The 27,517-nt window shown below is 48.5% G+C and overlaps 1 pseudogene; it reads right to left on the bottom strand.

The window, feature by feature from the left end:
- Positions 1-2,934: 2,934 nt before the first annotated feature.
- On the bottom strand, positions 2,935-3,911 carry LOC138387078 (RNA 3'-terminal phosphate cyclase-like; annotated as a pseudogene).
- Positions 3,912-27,517: the final 23,606 nt, after the last annotated feature.

The following is a 27,517-nucleotide window of genomic DNA, read 5'->3' as shown; positions in this document are numbered from 1 at the left end:
TGAGTGCCTGGGGTGATCAAGCATGTTGGGAACACAAGACTTAGATTGTTTCTTGGCTTTGGCATCTCAGATGTCGTCCAGGATTAGGGATCCCACTCCAGATAAATCTGGAATCTTGGGATTTATTCCACTCCACTCTACACAATCCTTTAGACCAATGCCCTTCATATCATGAGGAGTCTGAGTATGCAGGAAGGGGCTGCACAGTGAGTGGGACCTTCTTAAGTCAGAACAAACTCAACATGTAATTGAGTTTGTTCAGGACTAATGTTTGATTCTTTCTATGTCATCTAAAAACAACACATCCTCTCATTTCCACAGATAGATTTCAGGGCTCCACTTCCTGATGTCATATGGCCAGGAAACTGTTTCCTGTGCCTCCCACTTTAGGCCTGTCCCATACACCCCCACACTGCCTAAAGGGCTGTCTGAGACAAAGATCTGACCAGGCTACTCCTCCCTCTCCCCAGATGCTAATGAACACCCAGTCTTTCTGTCAAGGCGGGGGCCCTTTGTCTTGTTGCAGGCACATAAGAGACTTCAGGCACCTCCAGCTCCACACCCAGCAGGAGCTGAGACAGTATAGGGACAGGACTCAGGTGTCATTTCTGATCAAGGAGGCAACATGGTGCTGCATGACTCAGACTAACTATAGAAGAGCAAAAAGCAGATGACCTCCTGGCTGCTGGCATGCAGCCCATACCCGTGTAAGGGGGCGGCCAAACCGTCTGTCTCTTGAGTAGTGCTTTTCCAAGACCACTGAGGCAAGATGCTGACACCAGCTGAAAAGGAACCTGGCTGCAAAAACCCAGACCTATCTGGATCTAACCATCTAAGCCAAAAAGGACTGGCTTTACCCTGACTTTTCCCTCATTATAATCTCTCATTTTAATGCTAAAAATCACACCCAGGGGTGAAGATCTATTAATAACATGCTAATGAAACATTCTTATATGACCATGAGAGAGCATGTACTAAAACTATGCAGGCACAAGAAAATCTCCACCTCCTCATGCTTACACCTCATCCTTTTCCCATCTAAGCCCCTTTAAAACTCTCCCTGAACTCCCTTCGGGGAGGCGGCCTGAGGGCTTTTCCTTTGTGCTGCTTCCCTCATGTGTGAACATAAGCCCCAGTAAAGCCTCCCTGTGCCTCAGGTTTGGCCTCTTGTTAATTTCTATTACATGGAGAGCCCAAGAGCATGTTCTGGTAGCAGAGCCCCACTCAGAGGATCTACACCCAGCACCACCCCCAACTCAGCTCCTTTTCAGGGCTTCTCCCTTGGTGTAGATGACAACCACATCTAGGCTGGTTGGAAAGCAGAAATGCAGAAACAATTCCTGGATTCTTTTTCTTCCCCAATGATAGTTTCTTCTCAAACAGAAAGTAATTTGTAAAGACACGTGGCATTAACTTTTTATCCATGCTGGAACTCAAATAGTGTAGGCATTAAGGGCCACTTCTATGGACAACAGCCAACACATCTAAAGGGGACCCTGGTTATGCCATCTGCGGTCTGCAATCAAGCTGTTTCCGCAGACAGTCTTCATCCACGTGGCAGCTACAGATCCCGCTGATTTTCTCTGGATAGCCACGCTCCAGCCACACTTCCTCCTCACTTCTGACTGCACGGACACAGGGCCGCCTCGGCCTTGCTGCTCCTGAGCTACAGGCACGAGCTGGCTCTGACTCCTCCCTCAGGTCTCAGTTAGTCAACCTGGGCACAGAGGCCTTCTCAGCTGGTGACAGCCTCCTAGGTGCTGCCATTCTGACCTCAATCTCCACCAACGCTTAGTATACATTTCAACACAACTCCTTGGTCAAGTCTATCGCTCCCACAGGTCTGTAAGTCAGTGAAATCATGGATTTTGTCTGCAAGTGAATTCAGGTGCGGAACACCTTCCCAGCCCTGACTCTACAGTGGAATCATTTTGAAGGTTTTGCAAAGGCCAAACCTAGTGATTCAGACTTAATTATATTATTGTGGCCAGGGCCCAGGGCTTTGTGTTTATAGAAAACTCCCTGGAGGCCTCTAAAAGGAGGCCTGGGTTGAGATCTCTGCTTTAGGGGAGCATCCTGGGCTTTGCTGTGAGCTGCACTGAGTGCAGGGCCTGCCTTGGTGGCCTCCCCACCTCACTGTGCCCCCAGGGGTTGGGGACTTTACAGACTGTGAGTCAAACCCAGGTATAGGTTAGAGCTACTATCTACAGATGGTATTAAACACATCATCCTGAGGAGGTCCCGTCCCAGATATTCTGACCTGATGATCCAGTTTGGGGCCTGAGAATCAAGTCCCTAGTTCTGATGCTGAACTTTAAAAGGGCCGCCTGTCCATGGACTTTTTTCTTTCTGACAATAGGATGGAACCTCCTAGAGAACCTCAGGGGCCTGGGGCAGAAGACTAGAGCATGATATGATCTAGAAAGCCCTTCTTGACATTTGAAAATTTTTTCAAAGAGCCTGTGAATTTAAAAGGAAGTGTGTTTTGTACATTTATAAGGCTGGTTGCAAGGATGAGGAAATATGGGTGTTAAGTGATAAAGCTTAGGGAAAATTATCTAGTTTAGAGTAAATTGTTGTAATATTTCAGTAATAATTCTTTGGGAAAATATCAAAATTACTTCAAGTTAAAACAATATTTTCATATAAAAATTATTTTTTTCAGATATAAAGATATTTTATTTCAATACTTTAATATTGAAGTCAGCTATCACATATATCCACCAACTCTCATATTTCATTGTCCATATCTCAGGAGATATTCAAAGTGAGATTAATTTGATGAAGCATTCTCAGCAAAGCTACAACATTGAACTTCATCTCCAAATTTAAGTCAGGTCTTTTAATAGGTTACTTCCTATTCATTGTTTTACAGTATTTATGAAATGAATTAGTGCAATACATCATTGAGGTATCATTTAAGAGGCAAATACCCTACAGATTTGGATTTGTCATCCCAATTCCTTGGCATTCAATAATATAAATGTCTTTAGAGGCATCTTCTGATTTCTTCAAAGTAAATTTTGCCTTTGCTAGTTGTTCAGCAAAATGTATAGCTGTTTGCGTATGCAGTGTAACTGGTCCTGTTTTTATTCTGGAAACTCCATTGGCTAATGCCATGAAAATAATCAGCTGATCTTGCAGATATTCATCCACAGTACCACCATGTCGAAGATTTGCTAATAGCATTTCAGCAGCTTCAATTCCAACCTTGTCTGCATTTACACCTCGTTTACCAAGCGATGATCCAGCAAACAAACAGTCAGTGGATGTCTCAGCAATAATTATTATTCCATTTCTATTGCCACATGCTTGGTCTTTAGGTTCTTGAACAGGCTGGATGTTAACATACAAATCCCTGATCTCCTTTCTGATGCATCTAACAGCTGCTGCTGCCATATCATTTGCTACTTTAAATGGCAGAACACCAGCAACAAAAGCTCTTCCATATATCTTAGTCACAGAGCCACAGTCAGTTAAATTTACTGGGTTCAATTGTCTAACTGGTGACATTCAGACAATCACTTCACCACCCCCTTTTGGGTAATATCCCCTCATTATAAGTCACAATTAAATTGGAAACCAAATTTCTCAACAATTGGCTTGAAAACCATTACTGTGTAATCGACCTGTGGTGCCATTTCAGCATTAGTTCCACCTTTCAAACGAAGTTCTGCTAGAGAAGCAGCAGAGAACACAGGGCCTCGGGACCTGCATTAAGAGGCACATACTCCCTGCTGTCTTGGTATCTGCTGTGTGGATTCCACCTTTGATCTTCTCTGGTGTAAAGGTTATTTCTGTTGAGCGATTTCTGCCCCCTCCAGTTGCCCATCACACAAATCTCGAACCATTTCCAGTCCAGATAAATGTCGAGGCCTCAGTCGTGGCGTGCTGCGACAGGCCCGGATCTTCTGCACCCGCAAGGGGAGGCCCAGGAGACAGCACAGGGCCGTAGGGACTCTCAAGATTTGGCGCCCCCTTCCCTGACCCTGCCAGCGACCTCCACCCGCTGCCCCGGGGCCCCGGGGCCAGGCCCGCAGCGACCAGGCCTCGCCGGAACCGGAATCGGAGGAAGATGACACTTTGCCTCCCGTCCAGCAGCTGCCGGGCCTGACTGGGAGGCGGAAGAAGCGGCGCCTCCCGGGAAACCCGAGTCAGCGGAAAGCCATATAAAAATTAATTTGAGAAGTTTCTTGGCTGAATTTTTGAAATGCAAAGGACGATTGTGTAGTACGCTGTGGGACAGAGGTAGCTGAAGGTAAGGAAAGTGTAAGTGACGGGGGGCGTTCCCGCGAGAAGGCTACTGCGCGGATCAGACACACGGGGGCCGGGTGCGCCAGGGGGAGTTTCTGATGTGCTAAGGAAGTATTTTATACTCAAAATAAAACGGAGTCTTTTCAGGTTCCTGAATAGCAAAGGGGAAATTAATTTAAGAGAGATAATTAAGAATCCCAAAATAAGAGAAATTGGGGTACAAGAGAAAGAAATGTTGAAAAGAATCTACGGCCATCTTTACCGTAGATTCTGTGGAGAGAGGCTGACTGGGTAAGAACAAGGGCAGAGGAGGGAGCCGTCGGGGAGACGCACACTCAGTGATTTCCACTGTGCAGAGAAGCCAGCCCTTGCTTGTGCCCAGAGAATCAGGGAGACAGAGAGAGAAATACCGGACCTCACGATGACATGATGGACCAGTGCACCGTCTCCCTGAATCTTGGCTTTACAAAGGGCCATGTCCACTCTGAATGAAGCCACAAAGGCATCTCTGGGCCACCACTTTGTCCACCAGTTGCTGAGAAGCAAACAGGAGAGAGGCATGGGGCACGCTCATATTACAAGACCTATGGGCTGATGTGCACAAGAAACCAGTGTGCAGGGTCCCCTCTCAGAATTCTCTGCCCTGCTCCACAGTGTGAAGTGCTGGGCTTGCTAAAGCTGCTCCCTTCGTGGCCATGAACTGGAATATAGAAGAGTAAAACCTGAAAAGATATCATATCCCTGGATCTCTGTGGGGCCTCTCTGTAGGGACGGGGCATGGCTTCCCATCCTGGCCTCTGGCTTTTAGTCTTAATGTTGCAGCACAAGCCCAGCACACTTCTCAGCGATGTACCTTTCATGTAATTCCCGGTTTTATAGGAAACTTTTATTTTCTTGGTCACTCCCAAGATTAATAGTTTGCTTGGACGGGACAGACCCATGTAGGTGCACCTTGTTATTCTTTTGAATGCATATCTAAGTGTTCTCAGTGATGCTCCATCTACATTGATAAAGCCCAAAATGGTATGAGTCAGTTAGTGGGAGATGATAAATAAGTGAAAATTGCAAGGATACAGCATCCTAACCTCCCCACCCCAAATCCCAGGTCAGGAAATGTACGGGATTCTTGACATTATTCAAATTCTACAAAACATTTCTCATAATATAGAGAGGAAAAGAAAGGATCCAAGGGCTTATTTCAAAATCAACAAAATCAAAGCAGCGTTTCTAGTTGTTATTTAAAAAAAAAAAACGGTGGAAAAGCCATAACTTTTATTAATAATTTACATGCATTGGGATTCACAGAAAATAGGTTGGTTAGAATTGAAGTTAGACTCAGAGGCTTATTTACCCTCTTAATAAAGGAAAATATAGTTTAAATTTGTTAAACAATGTTTATGGGAGGCCACTGTTTGAAATGAACAAACCAGAATGGAATTTCTGGAGCTGGATGCCTTGTAATCTATTTTTTTTTTTTTTTAAGAAATGGGGACTCTATACATTTACCAGGCTGGAGGGCTATGGCTATTCACAGGCATCATCATAACTCAATGCAGCCTTGAACTCTGGAGCTTACTTCAGCCCCTGAGTAGCTGGGACAGGCATGTGCCACTGCCCCTGGCCATGTAATCTATCTTTAAAACGGGTCAGTTTTCTAAAAAACAGAAGAGTCACAGCAACCAGTCAGAAGGGGCTCCTGAGCCAGCATGAGTCCCCTCTCTTATAGCTGTAAAAAAAAATTAAATTTGATTGTGGAAAAAGCCAATTAGGTGTTCATATTAAATTTTTAAAATTGTTCTTATCAGGCACAAGTGGCTAGGAAGTATGGAAGTATATGGGTGAAGTAAGGGAAGATAAGGGCTGTTTTAGACCCTGTTTATGCACACTCATCCTGGTGGTGGCACTGTTTTCCATGAGGACAGTAGCTCTCTACTGTCTCTGGTTAAGAGGAACACCTTTCTGAAGGTCAATCCATGCCTTACTTTAGGCAGATAAATCTGAATTATAGAGAACTCTTCCTACATCTTGTGAGTCTCAATTGCCTGTAGCTCAAAATCATCCTCATGTCAACCGGCATAATTTGGAGGTGGCACACTCTGATCTCTTTCAGAGTAAGCTCAGCTAGGCAATAGAAACAATGAACCTTAGACAAATAGCCAACGATTTTACTAACACTATCCAAGTTTGATTATAAATACACTCTGGAAATTTACTGCCCATATCAGCATCAACTTCAAGGTTGCTTTCCTCAAACAGTGTGGCGTTTCTAGCTTTGACCAAGATTGAATGAAATGGGTCAGATCCTCCAGGAGGATCACTTCCTGGAGAATGAAAAGAAAAAAAAAAATTACAGACTTCACAATCCAATGATTTTCAGACATTAGGTTAAGAAAGAACAGGAGAGAGATCCCTCAGCTAATGAAAGAGATGAGGAGACCCCACCAGCAGCTCAGCTCACTGCATGGAGTTTCCAGGTCCCAGCTCAGGAGGGGACCCGCACAAGGTCCAGCAAGCCTTGCAGTCAGGAAGACGAAGTTTGGAGTCCATGTTGGGCAAGGTGGCTACAAACTGCAGGGCTGAGTACCGCTGAGTAGAGAGTGCCACAGAAAGTTCTCGAGACCTGCAGAAGGGCCCCTCAAATGTTTGGCTGAGCAGTGATCAGTCCAGGGGTCTGAGGAAAGGCAGGGGAAGAACCACCAGAAAGGAGCAGGCCGACAAATCCCTGGGACTCACACAGGGCCAGGAATAACTGAAGGCATAAGCTGCTTATGTGTACATTAAGGAAATTTGGAATGGAGAAATAAATCCACACCAGTAATCTCCTTCCAGAACATGTGGAGAATGAGATATGAGATAAAGTCCATGTTCTGTCTGTGTGTATACGCTTACAACCATTTGTGAAGTAATATTAGCCCACTGTCAACATGACAAAACTATGACTCAGGATAAATTTGTTGCCTAGGATCATGCAGTGAAGAGAGAGGGATCGGCTGGATTCAAGCCTTGTGGTCTCCGAATTCCAACAGCAGACCCTTTAGACCCATGTAGCCTCCATCCTGAGGGAATAATCCAAACCCCAGCTAGGAAAGTATGCTCAGAGCCAAGAAAGCTGGGAGTCTGTTTCCCTCCCTTGCCTGCCCCTTTACTTATGGGTCTCAGCTACAAACTCAGATGCAGGCAGAAATAAGCAAGAGACACATACCTGGTCTTGACATTTTATTTTGATAGCTGTGTATTTATTGAGCTCCCAAGAACTAGCCATTGGGATTTGGAATTATGATATTCATTTTGTCTCAAGGGGACTTTGCACCAAAGTCAACACTGTGTGATGGTCCTGTATCTGGTTCAGAGTTCACAGGGATCAGCCACTGCTGCTGAGAGTGAGGACGGATGGAAAGAAGCAAGGAACAAGTACTGAGATGACCCTGGAGGACGCATGGCCAGAGCACCCATCCTCATTCATGCCTGGGGGTCCTCAATGTAGGGCTGCTATGAGCCCACAGGGGGAACATGCATGGGCCAGGCTCAGAGCTGACACTCGGGAGGAGGGAGGGGCAGGCAACTGAGAAAGGAAAAGCTGAGGTGTGTCAGGGGGACACATTGAGAGATGAGTTAGGTCATCAAAGACCCTCTGCTGAATCGCTGCCTTTGGTCTCATTTTAGCAAAGGAGTCAGGTACACCCTGGACATGTCCAGGAGCAAACACCCTCAGAGCCATTGTCCTGGGCACCTGTGGTTGGAAGCAGTATAGAAGAGAGGTGAGAGGGAAGTCCTCTCCAGAACACAGCTGGTCAGAAGGCAAGTTGTTTGCTCTTCTGCAGACAGGACAGACCAGCAGGGGCTGGTCCTAGAATTCTCTTTCCAGCTCACGACTGGGCTTGCTAAAGCTCCTCATGTGAGGGCAGGGTTTCTCAATCTCAGCACTACTGACATTTGGACTAAATAATTCCTTGTTGTGGAGAGCTGTCTTTTCCATTTTAGAACGTTTAGTAGCAAGCTGGCATCTAGCCACTAGGTCTCCCTTGGTTGTGACAGTGAAAACTGTCTCCAGACATTGCTAAATGTTTTCTGGGGTTGATTCCGTATCTTGGCTATTGTGAATAGTGCTGCAATAAACATGGGGGTGCATGAGTGTTGGATATACCTATTTCCTTTCCTTTGAAGGAATACCCACGAGTGGGACTGCTAGATCATATGGTAGTTCCATTTTTAGTTTTTTGAGAAACCTTCATACTGTTTTCTATTAATGGCTATACTAATCTATATTCCCACCAACAGTGTATTAATGAGTTCCCCTTTCTCCACGTCCTCACCAACACCTGTTAATTTGTCTTTTTTTTTCTCCTTTTGAAAAGTATTTATTGTTTATTTTTGGGTTTTTTGAGATAGACTCTCACTCTGTTGCCCAGGCTAGAGTGCCTGTGGCATCAGCCTAGCTCACAGCGACCTTCAGTGATCCTCTCGCCTCGGCCTCTCGGAGTACTAGGATTACAGGCGTGAACCTCCACACCTGGCCTTTTGTCTTCTTGATAATGGTCATTGTAACAGGTGTGAGCTGATAATTCGATGTGGTTTTGATTTGCATTTCTCTGATGATTAATGATATTGAGCATTTTTTCATACACTTTTTGGCCACTTCCATGTCTTCGTTTGAGAAATATCTATTCAGGTTCTTTGCCTGTTTTTTAATCTGGTTATCAGTTTTCTTGCTATTGAGTAGTCTGAGTTCCTTCTATACTTTGGATTAATCCCTTATCAGATGTATATCTTACAAACATAACTTGCCCCCTGTGCTATCCTTGCTGTCTGAATAGGGAACCAGCTTGCTCAGGGAGAGGGCACCAGGCATGTGGAGTGCAGAGGTGCTACCTTTCTATTCTGCCTGGCCCTGCCAGAGGTGTGACCCCATCTATGATCTTCACCACGACGAGACCCAACAGCGAGGCCTGCTGCCAGAGTGCTGCCACTCTGTTCCCAACTCTCCTTCTTCTTCCTGGGCCTTGGGGCCTGGTCCAGGAGGCTGTGCTGGAACACCGAAGGCTGGGTGGCAGCATCGCCCTCTGAGCCAGAGTCTCAGCAGTCTTTTTCCTAGCTATCTCCTCTAAAGCCATCCTCTACCCCTCCCGTTCCTGCATCTACCTCTCCTACCTCTCGTCCTCCTACAGGCGGCCCTGTCGCAGCATGGCCTCTAATGCCACATGGGACGCTGCTGCTTCAGGGCCTGGGGCTCCTGCCAGTTCTTCAGAGCCTCCGTCTCCAGCTGGGGTCTTTGATTCAGCTCTCCAGCACATTCCTGGGCCTGGTCAGCTCCTCCTCCCATCTTCCTGCTCATTCTTCTTTCTTTTTAGCATCTAAGTTTTTATTAATGTGAGTTTTTAAAAACAGGTACCCATACGGGTGTGGGTGTGAGGGTGGGAGAGGAAGGGAGGGCCAGGGGAAGTCTGCTCTAGTGGTAATAAAGAACCAGGTTCATCTTATCATGGATCTGAGTCCCCCAGAAACATGTGGTCCTTAACAATCATGCACCACTCCTGCAGGACACTCTTGTTCCAAAGGAGGCCAGTTCAAGCTGCGATCAGCCACTTCAGGTCCCTGAAGGCGTCATGGGTGTTGCATTTAATGGCAACCTTCCTCCCCAGATGGTCCTTGCAAACAACATTGATCATCCTGCCTGGAGCTCCTGCCAGCTTGCAGATCCTTGGCTGTTTGGTCCCAGCCTCTCCACTTGACCCTTTACCTTGAATTAGCTCAAAACGCCAGTGCCACAAGTGCCTTGCTTGAGTGCTGAGCCCCTCCTGCTCCTTCTGCAACCTCTTTTCCTCTAGGAGCTTCTTGGCCCAGAAGTTCTGTGCGTCTCCGTGCTCCATGGTGTAGTCTGGGTTTCTGGGGTCTGTCTGGAGAGTGCCTCTGTCTGTCTGCTACCCCTGGAGAGGCAGGGGCAAGCTCAGTGTTACCTTTCACTCTAGTGAAGAAGAGACCATGGGCACAGGCCTGTCCCCAAATCCTCTACCCTGCTCAGAGCACAGTGAGATGGGCTGGCCTAGCTGATGCAATCACTTAAGGACCATGAAGGGGAATACAGAAGAGACGCGCCTGAGCACACATGTCCCTCCAGTTCTGGCCCAGGTCTGCTGCCCGGCCTCTCTGTGAGGACAGGGACAGTCTTCACTCTCAGGCCTCTTCTAGGCCTCAGGATAGTCCTGTCAAGCTTGCAGCAACTGGAGACATTGTTGCCAGACCTTTGTTTTCTCCTGACTCATTTTAATTATTTAAAAACAAAAAACATAACACATGCCCTTTCCTTTACTGTCAACAATTCAGTTATATCCAAACATTCTAAGACCAAACAGATCGCCCCCTGCCTGGAAGCACAGAATGACAATCAGAGGCTGAAGGTACAGACAGGTGAATGCTGAAGATGACAGCCCCACCTACAGGTCACACGTCTCCCATTCAAACACATGGCTTTTCATTTCCGAGCATTAAAGAAAGTGTTTTATAGGAAGTTCTTTAAAATATTAATATTAATAATTTCATCCCAGACATCAAGTTTCTTCAATGATACATATTTCCATAAATATGTGTTTCCACCCAATAAGAATAAAAGGTAATTTTTATTTTTGTCTTTTTGTTGTAGTTTGGTGGCATAGAGAAGTGAAACTATCAGTCTGATTCCATTAGTAATAAATGAAGAAAAGGAGAGGGAGGAACAGATCAGTGCTGTGCTGGCTGCTGGTTTGACTTGTCATCCTGAGGATGTGATTTCAAAGGAGTTAAATCAAACACCACTACGGGCACTTTTTTTAGGTGATAAAAAGGAAAATACCCAATGGACATAAAAATGGTCAAAAGGTTTCAAACCACAGGTCAATTTCCCCCCATATAATAAACATATAATTGGGAAAATAATTCCATTGGACATTCCAAGTCACTCAGCCGCTCGTCCCCCACAGAGGTGAGGGGAAGAGGCGTAAGGTCTTATCAGTCATGTGGAGTAGTAGCCAGATGTGTTACTGGCAGCTTATTTGGGGTCCACGGATCCTCTGAGTACATGTAGAAAAGCATGGCTGTCGTTCTCCAACTGCCCGCCTCTGAGCACATTCAGCTGCCATGAAACGGCAGGGAAAATATGTTTATTCCAAGACTCATTTACTGGGGTTTTTAAGCGTCCTTTCTTCCATAAAGCCCCAGAGTGGTGAAGACATGCTGAGGGCTGCTGTGTTTTCTAGCATGAGCTTCTGTCCTCTGAGGGTCCTGAGAAGGATATTGGATTGGCCCTGCAGCCCCCATGAAAGGACAGGGTGGTCCCATTGGGTGGAACTTGGGCGGCCCAAAGCCTGGGGGAGGGGAGGGGCAATGCTCACCACGCTGGAGGACCCCTGGGGGCAGGTGGAAGTGGTTGGCAGAGGCCTCTGCTTCTGCTCCAGGAGGAGGAGGAAGAGCTCCTGGCAGATCTGAACATGCTCTAGCTTGATCCCAGAGTCTGTGGTTCCATCCTTTTCTTCTTTTTTTCCGCTGGCTGATTGGGACTTTCCCCATTGTACATCGACATCAACTTATTAAAGGACTTCCCGGCGCCACGTCTGCAGCCTGCCCGTGGCAAACTGGATGAGAGCGCCCTCTGCTGTCTCTGCACAACAGTGACCATGTGGATCTCTTCCAACCGGTAGGAAGGATTTCTTAGGTCTGTCTCAGTAATGGTGTCATCCAGAGCACCAACACATAGTGTGGTGATAGTCTTGTCCTCTGGTGGGTCCAGACGAGGCATGGCTGACGCCTGCCCACTGCAGAGAGTCCGTTGATATTCTGGTCAGGAAGCGGTCATCTGGATCTAGTAGACTTCTCATGTTTTCTCATGCCTGTATGGACACTCTCCTTTCACCCAGAAGTTGCAAGTGTGGGGCTGATTCCTTTTGTAGCAGGGTGTGGTCCGCGCCAGTTTGAGCAGCATGTCACTCCTGAATGTGACTTTCTCCAGCACACCAACGTCCTATTCACATCCCATCAGAGTTAGAAATCTCTCTCTCCACATTCTGCATGCAATACTCTTTGTTGACATTTGACTTTGACATGTCATCCTTAAAAGATAATCCTGCATCATGAACCTGGATATATATAGGCCGTACTTAAGGTCTAAGAAGCAGGTCTAACATTGTTTACTTTACTGCAGCTTTGGCACACTTCAGCTTTCCTGAGACTAATATGGACCCCAGAGCACCAGAGAAACTCTGAATGGCCAGGCACATTCCTTCCCACACTTTTCTTTGGCCATTCAGATATACGGGTTTTCTCCAAGACACGTCTGGCTCAGAATGTAGAAGTACATATGCTCCCAGTTCTGCCTGTTTGAGGGTGTTGGAGAGAGGACACCATCCTGGAAGAATCTGGAGGCAGCAGTAGCTTCCCAGGTGGGAGAGAGGGCTGACATAATCCCCTCAGGGCCAGCTCTTGGTTTTTTTTTTGTTTTTGTTTTTGTAGAGAGGGGCTCATGTTTGGTGCTATCATAGCTCACTGCAAACTTGAACTCCTGGCCTCAAGCACTCTTCCCATCTGAGTCTCCCACAGTGCTGCGATTACAGGCGTGAGCCACTGCACCCAGCTGCCCCTCTAGATTAATTTAAGGATTTGGGACTTTGATTACATCAGTAAAATCCCTTCACGGTGGCACCTAAACTAGGGTTTGATTGGATAACTGGGAGAGGGTGTGCCTGACTTCAATTAAGGCAGCAATTCTAAAGGATTCTGGGCCCCACAGCCCCAACTGCAAAGTAAGTTTGTTAAGTCTCTACATATGCACACCACAATTTCTGAATTTTTTCTACCTCACTGAGAGTTTCCAGTCGAGAAGTGCCAAAACCCCAGCCTCTATATAACTAACTGTGGAATCAGCAGATTTTTCTTTATTTTGGAATCAGAATAGTTTAGGCATTAAGTGTCTTTCCTGTGAACAATAGCAATAGCATTCTAATGGGCAACCCTACTTGTCATATTTTTTGTATTCAGACCAAACTTCCTTACTGGGGTTTACAGGTTGGAGGAGATTGTCTGGGGGAGAAGGGCCTCTGAGCCTGGGGTGGGTGGCACTCAATTCCCAGTCTGATGTGCCTGTACCCACACCTGCCGGTGACGTGTAGATGGATCACCCACACCAGAATTCCAGCTGTGTCCCTCTGCTGGGATTGAACACACAAGTCAGAGGTTCGGAACCAATCCTGAACACCACTGAGAATGTTCATTTCTGCTCCACAGGTAAAATAATGGGGATCTCTATCGACCTATCAGCCAGCCAAGCTCTTATAAAGCTAGCATTCTCCATGGGAAAGCGGTATTACACAAAGGGCTGCAATTCTACTTAGTTTGCCTCATTTTAGTCAATGTGAAATATATATAGTTAATCCTTGAACAACATGGGTTTGAACTGTGTGGGCCTACTTGGTTTTTCTTCCACCTCTCCCACTCCTGAGACAGCAAGGCCAACACCCTGCTTCCTCCTCCTTCTCAGCCCACTCAGTGTGAAGGTGATGAGGATGAGAACTTTATGATGGTCCACTTCCACTTAATGAATAGTAAATACATTAAATATATTTTCTCTTCCTTACAATTTTCTCAGTAACATTTTCTTTTCTCTAGCTTACTTTATCATAAGAATATAGTATATGTTAATACACACACAAAACGTGTTAATCGACTGTTATTTGTAAGGTTCCCATTCAACTATAGTGTATTTGGAGTTAAGTTTTTGAGGAGTCAAAAGTTATATATGGATTTTCAACTGTGGGAGTAGGGAGCTCTTGTGTTGTTCAAGGGTCAACTACATTTGGTCATCTTCTGTTTCCTGGCTACAGCTTCTAAAACCCTAGGAATCTCCAGATAGATAAGGGTGTCTTTTGTATGCTACTGAGATGATTGGTGGCTCCAGGATGGGGGCTAGTCCCCAGAAAGACTCAGGCAGGAGTAGAGGGCTGGGTCTTCAGCCCTCTTCCCTCAACTTCCAGGGGAGGGGAAAGAGGCTGAAGGTTAAGTGGATCAGCAATGCTCAGTGATTTAATCAGTCATGCCTACATAATGAAGCTTCTAGGCTGGGCACAGTGACTCATGCCTGTAATCTCAGCACTTTGGGAGGCCAGGGTAGGAGGATCACTTAACTCCAGGAGTTCAAGACTAGTGTGGGCAACATACCAAGACCACATCTCTAAAAATATTTTAAAAAATCAGTCAGGTGTGGTAACATGAACCTGGAGTCCGAGCTTACTCAGGAGGTTGAGGCAGGAGGATCACTCAAGCCCTGGAGTTTGAGGATGCAGTGACCTATGATGATAATACCACTGCACTCCAGCCCAGAAAACAGAGAGACCTTGTCTCAAAAAAAAAAAAAAAAAAAGAAGCTTCTACAAAAATCCCAAAGGACTGGTTTCAGTGAGCTTTCAGATGGCTGAACATGTGGAGGTTCCTGAAGGGTGGAGCCCCTGGAGGGGCTCCAGGTCCCTTTTCTCATGCTTTGCCCTATAGATCTCCTCCATCTGGCTGTTCCTATGTATTCTTTGCAATAGATTTTATAACAAATGGTTCAACACAAGTGAAGTGTTTCCCTGAGTTCTGTGAGCAGCTCTACCAAACTAATGGAACCTGAGGAAAAGGTTCTGGAAACACCTCATCTGTAGCTGATCAGTCAGAAGAATAGGTCCTCCCTTAATGACTGACCTGGAAATGGTCTAAAGAATTAGCTAATCATGATGTTGAAAATAAAAATCAAATATTCTCAATGCCTAAGAAGAACTGAACTATATATTCTAAAACAATCAAGGAACTCAGTTGCAAACTATTAACAAGGAATTATTTGAAAGTTTAAGCAGTGTCCCTTTCTGTCCCCCTTGCATTAAACAAGTAAAAATCCAGACAAACTGTTTCCAAAAGTTTAGCACTTGTCCCTGAGGCTGCATCAGAAGAACAAGGACAAGTGGTTTGAGAAGAAAAAAGGAGTTTATCAATTTGCTTGCAAATGAGGAGGCTGGCAGACTCCCATCTCAAAGTACCAGCGTCCTGCTTCTAAGCAGAAGTACAGAGCTTCTAAAGATTCTGATCAATCCCATCTTTGGCTAAAACAATCTCGTGAACTCTGCCCATATTAATCCCATTTCCCATCTTCTACTAAAACAATCTCATGACCTTCACCCAGACAATTCCCTTGAGCCATCTCCTATAGCAAAGAACAAAAGACATTCCCCTGCCCCTCCTAATCACTGGCCTGAGGCAGGGATGAAGGTACTAGTTTTCCAAAAGGAGTAGGGGATGTCTTAAAGAGACATAAAACATTTTTTGCTGTTTTTTCAAGCCATTTCTTCCAGTACATATTCCCCCCCGTCAATATTACGCTTCCATATATATCTATAGGAGGAGGGGCAACTACTGCTACAAAACTACATGAACCAGGCCAGGGGCGGTGGTTCACGCCTGTAATCCTGGCACTCTGGGAGGCCGAGCTCATTTGAGCTCATGAGTTCAAGACCAGCCTGAGCAAGAGCAAGACCCCGTCTCTACTAAAAATAGAAACAAAATTAGCTGGACAGCTAAAAATATATAGAAAAAATTAGCCGGGCATGGTGGCACATGTCTGTAGTCCCAGCTACTCGGGAGGCTGAGACAAGAGGATTTCTTGAGCCCAGGAGTTTGAGGTTGCTATGAGCAGACTGATGCCAGGGCACTCTAGCCCAGGCAACAGGGTGAGACTCTGTCTCAAAAAAAAAAAAAAAAAAAAAAAAAAACCCAAAAAAAACAAACACACAAGAAAAACCTACATGAAGCAATGGTTTTCAGACACTGGACTAAAGGAACCAAGTGAGCAAGTGCTACTTCTAAATTCTCTGGAATTTCCTTATTTATGAAAGCTTCTTTCCAAAAGACATGCTTAAGACATGTCTTAAGAATGCTTCCCTAGGAATCTCAGCAAATGACTAGGAAAGCTCAACCACCAGAGAAGAACGGAGACTGGCAGTCAGCAGCACAATGGACAGAATTTCATCTATTCTTCCGAAGGCAGCTCCCAGAGATTACCTAAGAAACTATCTGCATAATGTTAAATTAAATGAAAATCTAGGTTGTGGTGGCACACACCTGTAGTCCTAGCTACTCTGAAGGCTGAAGGAGGGAGGGTTGCTTGAGTCCAGGAGTTGGAGGTTGCAGCGAGGTATGATGACTACACTGCACTCCAGCCTGGGCAATAGAGTGAGACCTCATCTCAAAAAAAAAAAAAAAAAAAAAGAAAGAAAGAAAGAAAAGGACTTTTAAATTAAAATTAGGCCTGAGAAAGCCTCCATACTGGAATAGTTGAGGTATCACATAAGAACCACAACCTATACAAATTGAAAACCTAACTTAGGGGTACACTTGTACAATAGCTGAGTCTCAGCCAGTCACCGCAGCCAACTATTCAAACCATGTTCAAATAAGGCAGATGTGGAGCTGTAACCAATCCATCTGTTTCTGTACCTCACTTCCATTTTCTGTCCAAAAATTCTCTCTGGCCTCATGGCAACACTGGAGTCTCTCTGAATCTGCTGTGATTCTGAGGGCTGCCCAATTTACCAATTTGTTTTTTCCTTGCTCAATTAAACTCTGCTAAATTTAACTTGTCTAAAGTTTTTCTTTTAATAAGATAGGCCAGCACAGTGGCTCATGCCTGTAATTCCAGAATTTGGGAGGCCAGGGCAGAAGGATCACTTGAGGACAAGAGTTTGAGACCAGCCTGGGCAACACAGCAAGACCCCCTTCTCTACAGAAAATTAGAAAATTAGCTGGGTGTGGTGGTGCATGCCTGTAGTCCTAGCTACTGGGGAGGCAGGAGGATCACTTGAGCCCAGGAGTTTGAGGCTGCAGTGAGCTATAATCTTATCACTGCACTCCCTCCAGCAAGACAGCAAGACCCTGTCTCAAATAAAATAAAATAAAATAAGAAGTGGAGAGAAGCAGCTGCCAACTCCTGGTGCAGACCTGGGGTCCCCAACTCCCTTTTTCTCAGGCCCAGGACTCCCTTCCTCAATTCCCATCCCCCTTCCCCCCCCCAGACTGAGCAAGAGAGGCTTCCTCATCTCCCTATTAGATGAGGTCAGCCAGGGTTTTAGTTTCCTCGGGCCCCAGGTGCTGGGCGCCAGTGCCTCTATGCTGAAGAGACTCATTCTGCTGTGAGGCCTCTAGGGCCCGGCCCAGTGAGTCGAGGGCCCCCAGCTTGGGGCTCCAGCCTGTAGCTCTTCTTTAGCTATCAGAGTGGCCATGAGGGCTAAAGCCCCCTCCCTGCAGGATAGGCATGAGCCACCACGTCCAGCCCTCCCCACCTCTTTGGAGCTTTCTCACACTGTACCAAGGTCCAGGAAGCAGCCCCAGAGATCATGGGAGAAGGGATACTGGGAGTCACCCCTGGGGACTAGGCAGCAAGAAACACTCAGGTGGTTGCCAGTAAAGAGAGGTGGCCTGTGCAGAGGGGGTTTGGAGGGAGGGGGTTGCAGCTGAGGACACCAGGCACTGACCAGCACAGTTTCCAAGAATGGCAGGCTGTTGGGAGGGAGTAGGAAGGTGGTCACAGTTGAGGTGGCCCCTGGGTCCCTTTCACTCACCTTTCCCCACCCAGGTAAGTCCCAGTGTGTAAAACCTGGAGCCTCTCCCTCTTCCCCAGGTTCAGAAGCAAGGAATGGGTCAAGATTGGCACCCAAAGGCAGTTGCCCCCAGGAAGAATGGGAAGGTCACAGGTTGGGGTAGCCAGTCTAGGGCCAGGCCTGCCTTCCCAAGCCCTCAGTGCCATCAGAGAACCCAGGGCACCTGAAGCAAGAGCACTGCCCATCTCCTTTTGTTGGACCAGATGCCCCAGGCCCCAAAGCCTCCTTTTTTCTCTTCATGGCATCACTTCCCATTTCCTGAGATGTCTTGCAATCACAGGAGGGGATCCAGGTCCCCCTCAATCCCCTCCAATCTTTGAAAAGGTGAGGTATTTGGGGGGAAGGGGAGAGGAGGCAAAGGCCATTGGCAGCCATTGCAGCCTCCTGCCTGGCCCAGGGCTGCCACTGGACTGAGCCTCCTGCCTGGCCCAGGGCTGCCACTGGACTGAACCAAGTTCACGAAAGTTTAAAGGATAAATGTGGGGGGAAGGAAAGAGGTTGGCAAAGTGAGCCTGGGAAAAGGAAGGAGGGAGAAGGGTGCAGGAAAAAACAAAACAGCAGGGAAAGAGAGAGGGAGAGACTGGTCTCTACCAGGTCTGAGCCCAGGCCATGGTCCCAGATGACCTCTGATTTCTATTTCCCAAACAGATGGGAGTCCAAGTTCAGCCCTATTTCTGGGTGTATGGGGAAAGACTTGGACTAGGCCCAGCTGAGTCAGAGACACACAGGGATGGGGGCTGGCTCCTGGGCTCTGAAAAGCCCCAGGAGGTTGTGCCTGGGTCAATGTGTCCTGGAGGAGTGTCTGCCTGGGGTGGGGAACCTGTGGCCTTAAGGCCACATGTTGCCTTCTAGGTCCTTAAGTGTGGCCTTTTGACTGAATCCAAATTTTACAGAACAAATCCTTTTATTAAATCAAAGGGGTGCAGCAGAACAGCAGAGAAAGATGAAGTTTTTCTTGCCTTTTTTGGTGCTTAAAAAAGAACAATTTTTTTTTTTATTGAGACAGTCTCACTCTGCTGCCCTGAGTAGAGTGCTGTGGCCTCAGCCTAACTCACAGCAGCCTTAAACTCCTAGGCTCAAGCAATCCTCCTGCCTCAGCTTCCCAAGTAGCTGGGACTATGGTGTGCACCACCACCATGCCCTGCTAATTTTTACTATTTTTAGTAGAGACTGGGTCTTGCTCTTGCTTAGGCTGGTCTCCAACTCCTGACCTCAAGCAATCCTCCTGCCTGGGCCTCCCAGAGAAAAAAGAACAATCTTGAAATCAGAAGGCCACAGGTTCCCCACCAGGGTAGATGGGGTTTAAGAAGAAATTAAAAATCATAGAAATAAAACAAGCAAACAAACAAACACCTCACCAACACAAAACAAAAAACATCAGGGAGAGAACTCTGGATTTATTTACTCTGACCTAAGGGGAAAACTCCACTGGACATAGGTCCCTTTAAAAAGAAGAGACTCAAACCCCGGCTCCCAGTCTTGCCTCCTCCCTTCCTCAGACTCCTGGCCTTTCCTGAGAAGGGGCTGGGGGTTTAGGGCCTGGGGCTTTGACGTCTCTGCTCCGCAGAGTCTGAATTTAAGTCTCTGCAGGGCCCCAATTTATCTACGACCTCCTCTTTAAAATTAAAGTTAAAACCCACAGTTTCCCATCAGAAAGCATGAGATTGGGGAAAGGGGAAAAACCCCACGGTCCACTGAACTCGGTACAATACCAAACCGCTGGGTCCCGCTGACCTTGCTGGGACTCGATCCTGTCAATCCAGAGCCCAAGCAACAATTTTCATTCTATACACCCAGCAGGTTGAATGCTTTAAGTTTAAGGGACATAAAAATACTTCCGACACGTCCTTGGTGGGAGGCTGCAGCTGCCACTGGGAACGTGGGAGAATGCCCCGCCGGCCCCGCCTCCCTCCCGCTGCAGGCCCTCGGCTCTGCGCCCCCGCGTCCCCACCGTGGCATCGCGGCGGTTCTCTGCCGTTTTCTGCCGAGGTGTTGTGGTCAAGGCCACTGCTTTCCTGCTCTGCAGGTCGGAAATGGAGCGGACTTGGGCCACTGCAGCTACGCTATTACGACTATTACTAACGGTAAATACGTCTCCTGCCAACTCCAGGAGCAGCCGCCACCTCTTAAGTATCCTCCCGAGGTAAAATAAAGATTTGCCTTGGACCCTTGACCCAGCCAAGAGGGTTAATTCGCCCCATGTTGGGGCTCAGGTCTCTGCAGACACGGGCTGGGCGGAGAGCACCAGGTAAACTCGCAGGGCTTGTAGGCCCCCGCGACTTCCCGGCGACAGGGCCGCGGCCGCCCTTAACCAGGCGTGCGGGGCCCGAGTTGGCTTAGGCACGAGTGGGGCCCCTCCACGCGCCCCTTTGGGGCAGGGAGCAGTTGCCTGCACGCCTACCCCTGCCCTAGGTCAAAGGACTCTTACAACGGGTGTCAGGAGATGAGGCCCAAGCACCAGGCAGCAGAACCGAGCTGTGGCGACTCAGATCTTCCAGGTCGGCATGGCCCGGGACAGTTTGATCTTCCGGAACCCCAGCATGATCACGAAGACCCTACCCCCACCCTCTTACCTAAATGTTTGACCTCACGAGTGCTCCGTGTCGTCCCTGCAAAGCAGAAACTCAAGCCCTGCCAGTGTATATTGATCCGTAGAGATGGCGCCCAGGCACCTGCGGTGAGGGGCTGGCATGGAGGTTAGCAAAGGAGACTTAGGGGCAGCGGGTGTTAAAGGAGGGGGTCCCCTTGAGTTTACAATCTGCGCTCGGAGGAAATTTGCATTTTTGGACACTGAATTCTTGAGGGGAGGGAAGGTTTCCGAAGTTCCAAAGTAGCTTTTTGTTTTGGTTTGGCTTGGTTAACTGGGTAAGAATTAAGATATGGGTCACCTAAGGCTTGCTCTCTTTCTCCTTCCTTCCTCCTTCCCTTGCTTCCTTCTTAGTGGAGCGTCAGTTTAATTTTTTTTTTTTTTTTTTTTTTTTTGAGGCAGAGTCTCACTCTGTTGCCCAGGCTAGAGTGCTGTGGGTCAGCCTAACTCACAGCAACCTCAAACTCCTGGGCTCAAGCAATCCTCCTGCCTCAGCCTCCCGAGTAGCTGGGACTACAGGCATGCGCCACCATGCCCGGCTAATTTTTCTATATATATTTTTAGCTGTCCATATAATTTCTTTCTATTTTTAGTAGAGACGGGGTCTCGCTCTTGCTCAGGCTGGTCTCGAATTCCTGACCTCCAGCGATCCGCCCGCCTCGGCCTCCCAGAGTGCCAGGATTACAGGCGTGCGTCACCACGCCCAACCAAAGAGTCAGTTTAATTTTTAACAGGAGAAAAGACGGATGGAGACCTACCGTCCACAGCTCCTCCCATGCACGAACCCGCACACCGAGTCGGGATCCGCCCTTAGACTTCCCAGTCGTCACCGCGCAATCTGGGGCAGACCCGAAGCTTGCAGACAGAGCTCTGGCTGGGCCAAATAATTCGCGGAGAATGAGACAGGAGGCCGGTCCCGGGTGCCAGCCCCAGCCCCTTCCCCACTGCAGCCACAGCCGGGAGCCAGCGGGGACTCGGGTCGTAGACTCCGGAGTTGACCCGAAGGCCTGTGTCTCGCCACAGCCGGTTCGGGCCGGTTCCAACGCCCTCCCCCAGCAGGACACTCGCCCCGGACACTCAACCATTTCCCAGCTTCTGTGGTGTCCTGGCTTCTTAGCCATGGATCTCCCAGTATCTTAAGGTCCCAGGGTGACAGAGGCTGTGGCAGAGCCATCCGGGTCTCTCTGAACAGAAGAAACAAAGCAATGAAGACACCACCGGACCGGAACTCTGGCGGGAGTGAGAGACAAAGTCCACCTAAGGCACTTTCTCCTTTCCCCCAGCGGACGGTCCTGCCCCTGTCTCCTGCCAGCAGCATCACTCTCCCCGCACCCCCGCCCCGGCGCAGGACCTCCCGGGCTCTGACCCTTCACCTCCCACGTGGGCCCTGCAGGGCAGGAAGGGGTGCCTGGGCTCCCCTGCACAGCCCAGGAAGACTCAGCAGCCGGAGACGCCGGCGCAGGCCAGAGACCCCGCGGACAAAAGGCTTTGCGGAGGCGGGTGGGTGGGGTCGAGCAGGTGCCAGGGCTCCGCCCCAGGCCGCTGAGGAGGCGCTGCTGCCTGGAGGGTTTCCCTCGGGGTCCCCGGCTCACGCCTGGTGCCCCAGAGCTGAGATGACTAGGCCGGATGGGGGCACCTAGCTTAGTTTGGAAGACGTCTCGCGAAGAGGGTAACGATTAGGTCTGCAGAGTGGCCGCCTCGGAAGATCGGCACGCAAGCGAAACCCCCGCCGGGTTTCAAGGGCTTTGGCCGAGGGCTTCTGCAGGTGCCTGTCGGACTGGGCTGCTCCGACCCTCCCATTCCTTCCCGCCACCGCGTACACACACCCCGCCCCGCCCACCCGGGGGCAGCCTGCAGGTGTGCTCACAAGAGGAGCTCAGCAGAGTGGGTCGAGTCTCTGAAGGGGAGGGGAGAGGATCCCCTCCAGAAACCTGGTTCTCGGGGCTCACAAGGTCCTCCTGTCCCGGTATGTCCCAGTGTCTGGCAGGAGCTTCTTGGAGGCAAGATGAATCTCCGGCATCTGGCTCCCCACTTGGCACTAGGTAGGTGCCCAATAAATGTTTGCAGGATTCTATAACAATCAGAATTCCAGTTGATATCTGGGAGTCTAACAAAAAAGCAGAAGCGTTTATAAGGGTGGAAGGGGAGGAGGTGGGGATCAGGAGTCCTGGGGCCTGAGCAGTGTGTCTACCACTGCTCAGGCAGTTAGCTTTGCCCAGGGTCAGTTCTGTCCTCTGGAGATGGGCCAGATGACCTGACTTCTTTCACCCTGGGGCGCCCATCCCATCCCTGAGACGAAAGAGCCTATATGGTGGGCAGCTGGCTGTCTCCACCCCTGCTCCCCCGTCACCTAGCAAGCACTTAGGTCTCAGCCTCTGGTTCCTGGGGCTTCCATGTCCACCTTACCCTGAGGAGACATAGGCCCATCTCACCCTAGAAAATGCTGGATTCTCCCAGAGGTGTCCTGGTTACTAGGTGAGATATAGCGACTACTCACCTCCCATTCTGGGGAACAGGAACTCCAGGGCTTCGGTGACTCAAGAGTTCTGCAAATAAATTTGATTGATACCCTGGGCCCCAAGGCCTTCAGCCATATGACTTCCTAGGTGTATCCAGATACTGCAGACCGCAAACATACACACCCACACCCACAGAGCCATTCTCTCCCCAACCTCCCTGACACTCATACACCTGGGCAATGAGCCACTCTGTGGAGCTGACCCCAACCCCCTACTCCACCTTGGGCTTGCTAGTTGGGTGCCAGGAAAGCAGTAAGGCACCCCCGAGGCACTGGGATGCTGCCTGGTTAGCAGGGTGAATCCCAGGGGCAGACTGGAGGGAGGGGTGATCTCAATGGGGCAGGAACTTGGAAAACTCAGAAGCCAATCACACAAATTCAAAAAAGTAGTCTCGGAGATACTCTAAGGTTCAGCTTTTCCTTCCAGTACCTAAGGAAGGACATGGATGTTTCAATTGGGGGGGGGGGGGAGGCGTGCGGAAAATTCCAATAAAACCTGGAAAAAGGAGACCCCATAGGAATGTCCACCCAGTAGTCTTAGAGGTTGGCACCCAGAACCCCTGCTCTAAGCCCAGCGCTTGAGAGCCCTCTTGGCCCTCCTCCAGCAGCTCTTGTCTCCACCAAGTGAGGCGTTCTCAGGGTCCAGGGCAAGTGCCCCTCAGAGCCCAGGTCCCTACTCTCGTTTCTAGCCTAGGTTTCGGTACTGTAATTTCCTGCCAGAACGGTACCGATCCAGCTATCCCCTGGGTCACCCTCCTAAGGGCAGGCCAAGCCTTGGTTGCCTAGGAGCACTCTGAGGAGTTGGGAGGTGTAGACAGCCCCAGAAAGTTCAGACTGTGCCCTGAGAGCTGTAGAGGTCTCTCCATATACCAGAGGGAGCCCGGGCTGAGAAGAGACGCAGGCAGACAGGGGACCTGGGTCTTCACTTGTCCCCTTGCCGATCTCCGGACTCAGGCACCCAGTCCTGGAAGAAACACGGAAGCTGGATGGATGAAGGACTCTTGTTAACACCCAGACGTCAGGAGTAACCTATCGGCGAAACACGCTTTATGGTGACCTGGGAGGCACCAGCTGGGTGGAGCCGACGATGGGTTTCGACCGGGAGAACTGGTCTCACAAACTAGCAGGTCCTTTTACATTCGGTAGGGCTGCCAGGCGCAGTTTTCAGTGGGTCGGAGGTGAACCAGACTCCGGGACTAAGCAGTATCTGGAGCACACAGAAACGCATTACCCCCGGGGCTCTGGGGAAGGTGAGGCTGCCAAAGCCGGAAGCAGCCCGCGCCCAGAGTTGTCAGGTGTGCAGGAGGGGCCCCAGCGGGTTCCAGCCGGACCCTCGAAGGAACTTTCGAAGCAATCCAGGTTTAGCACAGAAGTTGAATATTTTAAACCTTCGCTTTGTCCTCGTTACATTTGCGTCTGGCAACGCTATGGCCCCGGCCTGCGCTGCGCACCGAGCGCTGGGAGTGCCCGGGCAGGCACTGGCAAGGGCACCCAGAACCCGCGGGGCCAGAACACTGCGCCTCCCGGCCGGCTCCGCGCCCTGGGTCTCCGCGCCCCGCACAGGGGTTGTTAGTGGTGCCAGGGAGCTCCAGATGCCTCCACCCCGGAGCCAGGCTTCTGGCCCGGCGGCCCGGAGCTCCTGCCCTCCACCACCCGCACACCCACTTCGGGCTCCAGGTGGTTTCGTTTTCTGAACTTCAATTTGGATTCTGCTAGGAAAGGACCCTCGTGAAAGACTAGGGATTTCGATTTCCCAACGCAAGGTTCATTCGTGACTTCTTTACCTTCAACGTGGCTGCCTTTCCCACTTTCGTTGGCGGGGATGGGAGGGTGGAGCTGCTTGAAAGGACAGTCGTTTTATTTTTTTAATCCCAAATGGGCAAGGACTTCCACCCCTCTGCCAGTTTTAAGCTTTAAGAATATCTTCTCTCCCTAGAAGGGAAGGCAGGGGGACTGGAAGAGTCAAGGTGCGCCCTGCCCTGTCTTGTAGGCTTTCAAAGAAGATTTGCTGGGACACAGCGCTGCGGTGCGAGGCCCGAAGGCCTTCTCCCGCCTGTTCAGTCCAGGGCCCTGGAGGCGCCAGGACTCCCGCGCCGGGTGGCGAGAAGGGCCCTCTATTGAGGAGGCTCCCCCGCCTTCTTTAGCCCTCTCTGGGGGCCCGGAGGGTCGGAGGGTCGGGGCCGCCCCGAGAGGAGGTTGAGGAGGACTATGAAATTGGGGAGGGAAGGGCGCAGAGAACCTGACCTCCCACCTTCAACATTTCCCAGCCCAGCTCAGGGGTAGGGGTGGGGTTGGGGGGGGGTGGGGGCGGGGAGGACGAGGGACACCCCCAGGTCTGTGCCACCGCCTGCGTGAGCCTGAAAAGCTGGTGGGAGAACGAGCTCCAAAATAGAAAACCAGAAATAGATTTTAAAACTTGTGGGAATTTAATTTATGATATATGATAAAGGTAGCAACTTGTTTCAGTATGAGAAAGGCACTTCATTTAATAAGTGTTGCTGGCATATTTGACTAGCGATCTAGAAGAAACTCAACCCTCAGGTTCTTGGCATTTCAAAAATTGGTTCCAGATTTAGTTTTTTATTGTTTGTTGTTTTAGTCAAGTGGTTAAAGAAATATTAGGGGAAAGTTTTTCTAGGCTTAAGAAAAAAAAAAAAAACAAGTATCAAATAGGACAACATCCTAAGCTGCACATAACCCTTAACACAGCACTCCTGACTTATGACAGCTCTCCCAGGGACGCGAACGCACCAGTGCGAAAGGAAGCTACGGGGGAAAGAACGTGCTCAGTGGAAAGCTGCCTTAAGACCCTCCTTTCCAGGTTTGATTCTATGGGGCCTTCCATAGAATCTAAGATCTTTGATTCTGAGGCCTTCCTAGCCATTGGGCTATTTTACAACTCTGTAAATTGTAGATAACTGATAGCAATGCAAAAATAAATTATTTTTATTTTTATTTATTTATTTATTTTGGAGACAGAGTCTCACTCTGTTGCCCAGGCTAGAGTGCTGTGGCGTCAGCCTAGCTCTCAGCAACCTCATACTCCCGGGCTCAAGCGATCCTCCTGCCTCAGCCTCCCAGGTAGCTGGGACTACAGGCACTGGGCCACCATGCCCAGCTAATTTTTTTTTTTTTCTATTTTTAGTTGTTTGTCTAATTTCTTTCTATTTTTAGTAGAGACGGGGGTCTCGCTCTTGCTCAGGCTGGTCTCGAACTCCTGAGCCCAAGCAATCTTCCCGCCTTGGCCTCCCAGAGTGCTAGGATTACAGGCATAAGCCACCGCACCCAGCCCAAAAATAATTCTTGTCCATAGACATGTATGTAAATTCTGTTCCTGGGAGATTCAATTGACTACCCCACCGAACAGTGAAAAAGGCCAGTTTTCCCTCCCTCTACACATACATTTCACTTTTCCTCATCTATAAATGTGTCTGTTCTTTGGACTGTCATTTGAACTGACAGGTTTTAACATCTTTATTATTGCCTCATTAATAATGAGTTAAATAAAATATTTAATACACGTTTATTTGCATCTCTGAGAGTCATGATTTTACCTTCTTTTAGAAAAATTATCTTTTAACAATACAATTGCAGTGGCTTTGGTGGTCGTAAAACAAAACAAAACACCAAACCAACTCTGACCCTTGAATGACAGAAGATGGCTGAGTGGCCTTGGAACTGCCACTGAACAGCAATGACAACAATGAAATCCATGTGATCCACTGGAAAGATGTTCTCAGTCTGTTAATTTTAATCTTTTTTTAAATATATATATATATATATATATTTTTTTTTTTTTGAGACAGAGTCTCACTCTGTTGCCCAGGCTAGAGTGAGTGCCGTGGCATCAGCCTAGCTCACAGCAACCTCAAACTCCTGAGCTCAAGCGATCCTCCTGTCTCAGCCTCCCAAGTAGCTGGGACTACAGGCATTCGCCACCATGCCCGGCTAATTTTTTCTTTATATATTTTTAGCTGTCCATATAATTTCTTTCTATTTTTAGTAGAGATGGGGTCTCGCTCTTGCTCAGGCTGGTCTCAAACTCCTGAGCTCAAACGATCCGCCCACCTCGACCTCCCAGAGTGCTAGGATTACAGGCGTGAGCCACCGCGCCCAGCCACAGTCTGTTAATTTTAAAAAGACATTAAGGAGTTAATATATATGGTAGAATCCATTATTATTTTTAAAAAGGAAAAAAAAATTAGTGTGTGTATATTTGTATTTTTTTCTGTGAGCATAAATAAATTGTGGAAAGAAACACACAAAGTTGTTTGTGTCCTAATGGTGGCATTGGATAAGAATTAGTGGATGAGATCATTAACTTCAACATTTATTATAAAATATTTCAGACATTCAAAAAAGTCTTAGGACTAAACTAATACAACAAACACAAAGGTACCGCAGATGGGATTGAGTAGCCCATGTGCATCTCCTGGGTTACTTTGTGCTTTCCCCTCCTGAAGCTGGTGCTTGTCATTTGTGTGCATGTCTTCATGTTTTACTTTTTCTCTG

The sequence above is a fragment of the Eulemur rufifrons genome, chromosome 7, assembly GCF_041146395.1.
Source record: "Eulemur rufifrons isolate Redbay chromosome 7, OSU_ERuf_1, whole genome shotgun sequence".
Lineage (NCBI taxonomy): Eukaryota > Metazoa > Chordata > Mammalia > Primates > Lemuridae > Eulemur > Eulemur rufifrons.
The sequence above is the reverse complement of the archived record's forward strand: the minus strand, read 5'-3'. Positions and strand labels throughout refer to the sequence as shown.